Source organism: Gigantopelta aegis, chromosome 13 (genome assembly GCF_016097555.1).
Source record: "Gigantopelta aegis isolate Gae_Host chromosome 13, Gae_host_genome, whole genome shotgun sequence".
Lineage (NCBI taxonomy): Eukaryota > Metazoa > Mollusca > Gastropoda > Neomphalida > Peltospiridae > Gigantopelta > Gigantopelta aegis.
Window position 1 is genome coordinate 31,071,247 of NC_054711.1, and position 10,741 is coordinate 31,081,987.

Genomic DNA, 10,741 nt, shown 5'->3' on the forward strand with positions numbered 1-10,741 from the left:
CGGATACTGGATGTTAAATAATTAGTTTGACATTGTAGTCTTAGAGAGGAAACCCGCTACATTTCCCCATTCGTAGCAAGGGATCTTTTTTATTATTATTACACATGTTTAAAAATATCTTGGTTCATACCAAAGTGAAACGTTCCACCAGAAAGCTAAGTGGGACGTAGCACGTGATGTCACACGATGACGTCATCGCTTGGCGCACTACAACCTTACAGGAACGTCAACCAAACGAGTTGAGTGATATAAATTGAAATCGATTATTCGTAATAAATAGGACATAAAAACTAGCTACCATTTCGTATCAAGTTTATGTCCCTTGTGAAATAATTTTCACTGACACTCGCTAAAGCTCGTGACAATTGAAAATTATTTTACTCGGGACATAAACATGATACGAAATGGATGCTCGTTTAATATTAAAAAAATATGTACCATCCCACAGACAGGATAGTACATATCACGGCCTTTGATATAACAGTCGTTGAGCACTGGCCGAAGCAAGAAATAGACGGGAGTCGAGCCTAGACTGACCTCCCAGCAGGCAAGCCCTTTACCACCGAAACAATAGTGTTAAAGTGGGTGCCCTGAGTGTGTGGTCCATTGTAAGATGTTTGTTACCGACAGGTCCTTTTTGATCACTACAATTTCATATTAAAGGTAATTTCTTGTTTAGAATATCAGTATCTGTATCTGTTTCTGATAGCCCAAATCGGATTTGACCTTCAAACAATTTCGTACAAAAAAAAAATATCAAAAAAAAATAATAATAATAATAACAAATAAAAAAAAAATAAAAAAATTAAAGATGAGTTGTACAAGCATAAGCACACGCTGGGTATACAGACATATAATTGTTACTCCAAAAATATTGTGTTAGTCAAAAACACGTTGCATTGGCTGCAAATTCGGAAAGTTCATTTATTGGTTAGTGGTCATTGAATGAGAGAGAGAGAGAGAGAGTGAGAGAGAGAGAGAGAGAGAGAGAGAGAGAGAGAGAGAGAGAGAGAGAGAGAGAGAGAGAGAGAGAGAGAGAGAGAGAGAGAGAGAGAGACTGCGGAGAGAGAGAGGAGAGAGAGGAGAGATGAGAAGAGTCTGAGAGAGAGAGAGAGAGACAGAGAGAGAGAGACAGAGAGAGAGAGAGAGAGTAAATTATTTTAAATTATTCATTTTGAGGCCCCCTAACAATAACAAAAACAACAATAGGTCTAATATCTAACCAAATTCCAAACGCCCTCCTCTTACCCACCCACCCACCCACCCCCTCCACCCCCCACTTCTCAACCTCGCAAACACGCGCACGTACACACACGAGAGGGAGAGACAGAGAGAGACAGAGACAGAGATGGAGACAGAGAGAGAGGGGGGAGGAGAGAGACACACACAGAGAGAGAGAGAGAGAGAGTGGGAGACGAGGCGGAGCGAGGAGAGAGAGAAAGGTAGAGAGATAGAGAGAGAGAGAGAGAGAGAGAGAGAGAGAGAGTAGAGCGAGAGAGGAGAGAGAGACCAGGAGACAGAGAGACAAGAGAGATGGAGAGATATGAGAGAGAGGAGAGATAGTCGGAGAGGAGAAGAGAGAGCGAGAGAGAGAGAGAGAGGAGAGAGGAGAGCAAAGGAGGGTGGGGAGAGAGGAGAGAGAGAGAGAGGAGAGATATCCTCTCGAGAGAGAGAGAGGAGGGAGATGTGGAGGGGGCGAGACGAGTGGGGGGTGGGGGAGAGGGGGGAGAGGGGGGGGGGGGGGGGACAGAGAGGGAACTGAATAAAAAGCGTTACTTTTCCCAGAAGGAAGAGGAACTACGTAAAATAACCCGACCTACACACACACACACACACATATATCCCTCCGCGTCGTTACCAAAACTGCTGGTGCTGTTTTGTAAACAACGTCATTTTTCTTTTCGGCTCGACGTCCTGATTTGACTGTTTGCCATAACATTACTGTATATCTGAGTGGGACGCGGGGATGGTGGTCGCACTGAATCCCCGTGTATGCGTTGGGACAGCCCAACCTTTTGATGTTCCCACCGAGTACACCGGGCCCGTTAAATCCCGCGAAAGACGCACCTTGGTAGACTGACTGTTTGTTTAGTTTTGCAGACTCCCATGATGCGCTTTATAGAAATTGTCGTACAAACAACGCGTCATATCGCAGACACAAACTCATCTCTGTTAACCCCAATGAGTTTTTGTGGTCACTAGCCTTGGCTGTCGGTTATTTTTGCTAGGAGATGGACGTAGCCCAGTGGTAAAGAGCTCACTTAAAGGCATACTGTCACTGATTTAAAGGCATACTGTCACTGATTTAAAGGCATACTGTCACTGATTTAAAGGCATACTGTCACTGATTTAAGGACCTTATTTCTCTAAAAATGGATAATAAATAAAAATTACATTAATTGTTGGAAATCAAATCTAGCTATCGCATCACCTTAACTGAACCATGATGGAGTGAAATCCATGTCAACCCTCCTGGCAATTTTAGTTTTTGAATTATGGACAATTGCCATGAATCAATTATTTTTACAAAATCTCATTAATAAATGGAGTATGGTGGTTATGAAGAAGATTTTTGTTCAGGTAATACTTTGTTAGACCATTAAATAGGCCAGTGGTCTGTGACAATATGCCTTCAATGCTCGATCTATTCCCGTTGGTGGGCCCATTGCGCTATTAATCGTTCCCGACACTGCACCACGACTGATATATCAAAGGCCGAGTGACCCCAATAGCCGATGTGTATTTTTTGTGCTGGGGTGTCGAAAAACATTCATTCATTCATTCACCAAAGGCCGTGATATGTGTTGTCCTGTCTGTACAATGGTACATACAAAAAAATCCTTGTTGATATAAGAAACATGTAGCGGGTTTCCTCTCTTAGACTATATGTCAAAAGTACCAAATGCTTGACATTCAATAGCCGACGCTTAGTACATCAATGTGCTCCAGTGGTGTCGTTAAACAAAATACGCCTTAATTCAGTTAACCCCATAGGTTGTTCACCGGCATTGGCTATTAGGTTATTTTACCAAGCTGTCTATCAACTGTCTAAATTAAAGTGACAGACCCTAATTTTTAAAAATTACGGCGTATTTATCATTATTAGAGACGTTTCTGATAACTGAAATTAGATATTACTTAAGACTCTATTAGTTAGATTATTAATTTCAGTAGATCCACCGTGTATCTGGTCATCACGGTATTCTCAATACCACGAAATATTTGTTTTACAATGTTGCTGCTTTGGAGCAAATACTTATTTCAGCTTTCTTCCCTTTCTCTCCTTGCTCCTATGGTATATTCTGTGTATAATTGTTATGTACGGTAATGATTCGGGGCCCCAACCCTGACATTATCTATTGTTTTTCTGGGGCAATAAACATTAAAATATATATATATTAAAAAAAAAAAAAAAAACACACCACCAAACCACGAAATGCATTGGCGTTTTGTTTGTTTGTTTCCTTTAAAGCAACATATGTACCTCTGAGAAGTAACGGCCAGAGAAACGAGCACTGGACTATTGTTAGGGGTATTGTCCTGTTTCATCCTCGCAGACTCTTGTTTCACTCTGTTGTAAGTTTATCTAGACGTGCTACGGGTTAGTAAATTAGCCAGACTTAGTGTCCATTTTCGCGGTATGAAACTAGGGTCTGCGACTTCAAGGTTTACTTTCCATTCAACTGATTGAGAGTGTTTTTCTCGTTACAACCAGTGGAACCACAACTGATCAATGACCGTGGCATGTGCTTTCCTGGGGGGTGGGGGTGGGTGGGGGGGGCGGGGGGGAAGGGGCTAAAAAGGAATTATAACTATAGACCTTTTTCAGATAAACAAAACAGGAGACTTCTAAACTTACCTTGGTTCCGTATTCATAAACGTAACGTACTTATGTTAAAGAATGATACTTATATACATATAATACTTAACATCGGTTGAATTAAGTACGATTATGCATAAGGAGCCTTTATCTCTCTCTCTCTCTCTCTCTCTCTCTCTCTCTCTCTCTCTCTCTCTCTCTCTCTCTCTCTCTCTCTCTCTCCCCTCTTTCGCCCCCTCCCTCCCTCCCTCCCTCCCTCCCCTCCCTCTCTCTCTCTCTCTCTCTCTCTCTCTCTCTCTCTCTCTCTCTCTCTCTCTCTCTCTCTCTCTCTCTCTCTCTCTCTCTCTCTCTCTCTCTCTCTCTCTCTCTCTCTCCCTCTTCCTCTTCCTCTTCCTCTGTGTGTGTGTTTCGTATATGTTTGTGTTGCTGTTATTGTTTGTTTTGTTTCGTTTTGCGTGGGTCTTTTCTTCTTTTTCTTCTTCTCTTTTCTTTTTCTTTGATGTTTTTAACAATTCATATTTATAATATACATTATTGATCCATTTCAGCAGTGGCGGGACGTAGAGTAGTGGTAAAGCGCTCGCTCAGTGCACAGTCGGTCTGGGATCGATCCCCGTCGGGGGGCCCATTGGGCTATTTCTCGATCCAGCCAGTGCACCACGACTGGCATATCAAATGCCGTGCTTTGTGTTACTCTGGCAGTGGGATGGTGCATATAAAAGATCCCTTGCTGCTAATCGAAAAGAGTAGCCCATGAACTGGCGACAGTGGGTTTCCTCTTTCAATATCAGTTTGGTCCTTAACCATATGTCTGACGTCATATAACCGTAAATAAAAGGTGTTGAGTGCGTCGTTAAATAAAACATTTCCTTCCATTTCAGCAGCGAGTTTGTTGTAGTCTCTTCAAATGAACTCACTGGTGCTCACACACCTAATAATAATTAAAGTCGTGACGTCACGCACTAACGTCACTGGCTTCATTTGCATAAACGCACACCAATTCGGTGCAAGCTTGCAAGCATCAGACGAAGTGAAATTAAATTGAATTAAACAGTATTGTGCCAGCCTTTCGTGACTTCAAACGAACGATATTTGCAAAGCTGTGGTAACGCCTTAGACATCCGTTACCAAAATAAAAGACGAGAGAACAATGGTCTCAAATTAGATTCGGTGATTCGGGTGCAAGTCATGACCGCTTCACTTTGCGTATTAATCCGCGTTTCTCTGCATACAGTTTATCTTCGGATTTTAAATAATAATCATAAACGTTTTGGTATTAACATGTTTCATGTTTTAATAGGTACTGACATGAAACATAAAATGTATTCATTCATTCATTTTTTCATTCATTCATTCAACTGTCAGTCCGTCCGTCAGTTCTTCTATCAATCCGTTGCATTCATCCGTCATTCGTTTCATATATCTGCCCCCTCTGTTGCTCCCTCCTTCAATCGCAAGGGGATTCAGGGGTTTGTGAAGGGGGAGGGGGACATGGTAAGTGTTTGAACAGCCTTTTATTTAATTACGTTTTGGCGACGAAAATAGGCGGGCACCCCTAGACGACATCTTGGATCCGCACCTGCTCGCCTATTAACACGAAATGAGCACCGGTCGTTCAGTTATGTTGTCAGGACGTTTAAAGCGAGTTGGATACATTTTTAAACAACGAGTTGTAAGATAAATGGTATCTAATGGATACAAATGTTGTGTTCTATTTCTTACATATCCTGAAGAAAAAAAGTTTTAAATAGAGAATAATACACGAGTAGCTGATACCATTTATCTTCCAACGAGTTGTTTTAAAATGTATCTAAAGACCGAAAGTGAGTTGGACACGTTTTTAAACAACGAGTTGTAAGATAAATGACATCTAACGGACACGAATGTATTATTTTATTTCTTACATATCCTCAAAAATCTGGTTTTAAACAAATTTTACCATCTTTTTTCGACTAAATGTTATTTACAGCACTTGCGTTTGTAGCTAGATTACGTGTCAAAAACAAATGATTGTCAGGTTAACTATACGTTACAGTGTATTCGATTTCGATCGTGCTGTTTATTCATTGGATGTATGGCATTGGTGATCTGGTCATGATCTAGGAGCAGCCAGTCTTATGTCTTGAAATTGTTAACACACTTACATTTGTAAACAAGTATGTGCTATCAAAAATAACGAATTTTTTATTATTATTATTTGCAAAATTAGATTTTTATCGGAAATATCTAATACATATACACGTAGACATATGCGATTATAAATGTTGTTATTTCGTTATAGGACACAAGCAACAACTACGGACATGCGCATTGCAAATGGACGCCTTTTTGCAGACGTTGTGGACTGGAAGTTAGTATCATTATGTCACAGTCATAAGTTACCCTTCTTGTTCCGTGACACAGTCGTAAATATTACTTTGCAGAATTCCAGCCCATTTCTTTCTTTACCTGGACAATTTTTTTTTTTTTTGGATGTGTAATATACAAGATATAATGCAATGTAAATATGTTAATAGTATTCATTATGGTGTTACATACAAACATTGACATACATTATTTTGCAATATATTGAAATACGGTCATTATTAGCATATTAAGTTATATAACAGCAAATAAAATGAATAAAATATATATTTCGTAAATAAAAAAAACATTGAAAAGAAATCTGGGCCCTTTTACAAAATTTATAGAAAGAAAGAAATGTGTAAGGATAACACAGGTTATAACATAGGAAACCCGCTGTTATCGCTCCATAGGCTACTCTTTTCGATTAGCATCAAGGTATATTTTATAGGCACCATCTCCATGGGTAGTGTGTTCCATACCAATGTATTTATTACACTAGCTATGAAGTTCTGACTGGAACAGTTAAAGTTTGTTTTGTTTAACGACACCAGTAGAGCACATTGATTTAATAATCATCGGCTATTGGATGTCAAACATTTGTTAATTTTGATATATAGTCGTAGAGAGGAATCTCGCTACATTTTCTTTTATATGGACCATCTCACAGACAGGATAGCACATACCACGGCATTTGATATACCAGCCGTGGTGCACTGGCTGGAACTAGAAATAGCCCAAATTGGCCCACCGCTTGTATTTTTGCACAGTTCTCTACACTGTTTTTATTTAAATCTTGAATTTTTATATTGATGTTGATCATCACCTTATTTGTTTGCATTACCACAGTTTGACACCCAATAGCCGATGTATTTTTTGTGCTGGGGTGTCGTTAAACATTCATTCATTCATTTATTCGATCCCAGACCGACTGCGCATCACGCGAGTGCTTTGCCACTAGGCTACACCTCGCCCTGGCTGCAACAAGGCATAATCCAATGGGTCCACAGAGGAGCGTCGAACCTAGACCGATGTTTGTCCTGTTCACTTTGGGGGGGGGGGGGGGGGGGGGGGGGGGGGGGGGGGGGGGGGGGGGGGGGGGGGGGGGTAATGTAAAAAGTCATTATTCCAAATCGTCAGGTATGGCTTAAATGGAAGAATCGGGTTTCTTTTCTTGTTTTCACCCAGGGCGTGATTTGGCTCAGTCGGTTGAGCTCTTACATGAGGTGCTTGGGTCGCAGGATCGAACCACCTAGGTGGATCCATTCAACTGATTGGGTTTTTTTTCTAGTTCCAACCATTGCACCACAGCAGGTCAAAGGTCGTGGTATCTGCGTTCATGACTGTGGAAAAGTGCATATAAAATATCCCTTGCTGCTAATGGAAAAATGTAGCGGGTTTCCAAATGTTTGCCAATAGCCGATGATTAATTAATTAATTAATGTGCTCTAGTGGTGTCGTTAAACAAAACGAAAGCCTAATTCATAAGCCTAATGCAAACAAACTTGCATCAGTACATCATATTTTGTTTAAATTATAATGCATTGCTATATTTAACAGTATCTACTACTCATACATTTTATTTCTCGTAAACTTCAAGACCCTTTGTAAAGCTTCATAGAAATTAACTGACTAAGCAGTAAGGTGGAGAATGAGGTTTAACCTTTTCTTCTTTTTTTAATATATGCATTGTCTAAATCTCACCTTGGCTTATTACTAGCTAGCTGTTTATTTAGAATTCTACTAACTTGCCAACATAGACAGACAGATAGTCAAATATTTTATTAAACCCAATATATACACATAGCAATACACGAAAACTATTCTTAATAAACAATATAAAGGTCACTCATCATGGAGTTATGAGACTAAAACACATTTAAATAGTAAAACATACTGACATTTTATATGTAATGAACTACAAAGTATCGATATTAGAATAAGTAGAAATATATTAGATGTATCAATGATATAAAAATACATTTACGTCTTTTTAAAATACAGTAACATGTTTTGACGCATAAAACAGATAAACGAAAATCGCTGAAGATCACGTAACATTTGTCTTCTTCAGACGACAAAAAGCAAATCATTAATTAAACTACTAGCTTCTAAAACACAGCAGGTATCTAAGATATTCGTATAATGGTACTAGATGAAATAAAATTGCATACATTTTTTAGCCCAGATGAAACTAATTTTTTTTACAACCAACACACTCACATTTATAACCAATCACAGGACTTGTGGTGTTCACTTCTCTATCAAAAGTTGGGTGCACCTCGAACTTTGACCCAGCCGGAAGTTATTTGGTTTAGTACTACCTATATGAAGAACACTTTTCAGCCCAGTTAAATACCTTCTTATTTAGGCTCTCGTTATTCATTGTAGTTATTCTACACCACTGTTCTAACACAGTCTTCCTCTGTGACAGCAAAACAGGTATCCAACCCATATCCCCCAGTATTGCATCAGTACCAACATATCCCACCCACTTCTGTCATTGGCGAAATCAGTGTTTGTACCTTGGATGGTTATGATAAAACTTGCATGAATTGCAGCACGTTAGAAGCTTAAGAATACCACGATTCGCATTTTAGAACATAAAAGAACAGAACAGAACAGAACAGAACAGCTCTTTATTTCATCCAAGACCACAAACTGATAGCATCAGAGGATTGTATACACATGACAAATAAATATAGATACACACATACGTCACGATTGGAAGGAAGGGAGGAAATGTTTTATTTAACGACGCACTCAACAAATTTCATTTACGGTTATATGGCGCCGGACATATGGTTAAGGACCACACAGATATTGAGACAGGAAACCCGCTGTCCCCACTTCATGGGCTACTCTTTTCGATTAGTAGCGAGGGATCTTTTATATGCACCATCCCACAGACAGAATAGCACATGCTACGGCCTTTGATATACCAGTCGTGGTGTCCTGACTGGAACGAGAAATAGCTGAATGGGCCCACCGACGGGGTCACGATTGAAGGAATCATATACGTATTATTGTTAAACAAAAACCAAAAACCCAACATAATTATAAAACCAGTAACATAAAAAATCACGCAAAATAAAATAGGTTTTTAGGAGGAAACGTTGCTATTTATAATGTTAATAAATTCACACACTTTTGTTTAAAGCATTCTGACACGTTTACCGTTGAAGAGTCTCATCAGCCCTTCCATGAGTTTATTACATATAAATAGATAATGAAACTCATCTCCGATATCTTCTATATTACTCGCTATTTACCCCCCTTCCTTATCATCTAGACAATACTAGTCTACTGCGAATCCCTGAATTACGTCACCACTGCACTCGCATGGGTTCAATAACATTCCACTTGAATAGCTACTGCTTTCGTTCTCTCGTTCTTGACGTCGAAGCCAACCCATGGCAGATTTATTGATAAAACAAGTTTCAAAAAATCAAGAGAGAAAAAAAACCGTTTGGCTAACGCCGATGATGAGACAAAGCCGGAAATGTAGACCAAGTTGATTGCGACAGGGTGAGTGTTTCTCTCGTTGCTTTTTCAGACAATGCAGTTAACACGGTATAAAGAACAGTCTCAGACGATTTTATTGCACCATAGTCTATGAGGGTTTTTTCCCGCATACCAATGTGATCATATGAACATATGTGTGTTTATAGTTCGCTCGGAAGTGTGTGGAATCTATAAATGATGTCAATACTCTTAGGTTTAATTCTCATTACTTTAAACTCGAAAGATGATGATGATGATGATGATGATGATGATGATGATGATGATGACGACGACGATGTCGTTAATGATGACAATAAAATTGTCAGCGCCAACAGAAGCAGCAGTAGCAGTTTTACAGTCAACATCATTAATCCCTTCCAACACCATCAACGTCATCACCACCACTGTCACTACCATCACAGTCATCACCACCACTGTCACAACCATCACTGTTATCACCACCGCTGTCGCTACCATCACCGTCATGACCACCACTGTCACTACTATCACTGCCATCACCACCACTGTCACTACTAGCACTGTCATCACCACCGTTGTCACTATTATCACCGTACTCACCACCACTGTCACTACCATCACAGTCATCACTACCACTGTCACTACCATCACTGTCATCACCACCACTGTCACTACCATCACCGTCATGACCACCACTGTCACTACCATCACTGTCATCACCACCACTGTCACTACCATCACCGTCATGACCACCACTGTCACTACTATTACTGTCATCACCACCACTGTCACTACAATCACCGTAATCACCACCACTGTCACTACCATCACCGTAATCACCACCACTGTCACTACTATCACTGTCATCACCACCACTGTCACTACCATCACCGTAATCACCACCACTGTCACTACCATCACCGTCATTACCACCACTTTTACTACTATCACTGTCATCACCACCACTGTCACTACCATCACCGTAATCACCACCACTGTCACTACCATCACCGTAATCACCACCACTGTCACTACCATCACTCATCACCATCACTGTCACTACCATCACCGTCATGACCACCACTGTCACTACCA

At 40.2% G+C, this 10,741-nt stretch overlaps 1 long non-coding RNA gene across 1 annotated transcript in view; it reads left to right on the forward strand.

Annotated features, from left to right (window-relative positions):
• Positions 1-10,741, forward strand: part of LOC121387829 — a 114,103-nt gene that overhangs the window by 59,755 nt on the left and 43,607 nt on the right. Inside the window, exon 2 of the long non-coding RNA XR_005959888.1 lies at positions 6,102-6,170. This is a non-coding gene — a long non-coding RNA (uncharacterized LOC121387829). The remainder of the gene's footprint in view (positions 1-6,101; positions 6,171-10,741) is intronic.